We start from the raw sequence: 641 nt of genomic DNA on the forward strand, positions 1-641 counted from the left end.
GATAGAGTACCCACAAAGAGCACCCAATTGGCCTAAGTTGGCCAAAAGTACCGCCAAGTAGCACCATAGAGGCCCGAGTAGAGCGAAATGTGGGCCAAATTGAACATTTGAAAATTTTTACAAGTCCAGAAAATTTTCTAAGTCCAGAAAATTTTCTAAGTCCAAAGAGTTGGACAAATTTCCTTAGGCCCAAAGGTTGCACTGAATGTTCCTAAGTTGGCCATCAGTACCCATGAGGTATAGCGAAGGTTCACCCGAAAGACACAATACGCCCTAAAGTACCCACAGAGTACCCACAAGTTGCACCCAATTGGCCTAAGTTGGCCAGAAGTACCGACAAGTACCACCATAGAAGCCCGAGTAGAGCGAAATGTGGGCCAAAGTACCGAGTAGTTGCCACAAATGCCCAAATGGATACCAAAATGTGGTACCAAGTACCTAACTGTTGCAACAAATGCTAGCTTTCTGAGCAAAAGCTGTGGACCAATTTCGTAGAAGAACCGCCTAGGCGAAAAGGCAAAAATCGCCGAAGCTGGCCCGCTCGCAGAGCTCGCGGGCCAGGAGATACTCATAGGGCGATTTACTAGAGTGGGGAACTTGAGAATTTTTGTGTCCGAGACTTTGGGCAACTTCGCGGCCGC

This window comes from Anopheles funestus (genome assembly GCF_943734845.2).
Source record: "Anopheles funestus chromosome X unlocalized genomic scaffold, idAnoFuneDA-416_04 X_unloc_52, whole genome shotgun sequence".
NCBI classification, from domain to species: Eukaryota; Metazoa; Arthropoda; class Insecta; order Diptera; family Culicidae; genus Anopheles; species Anopheles funestus.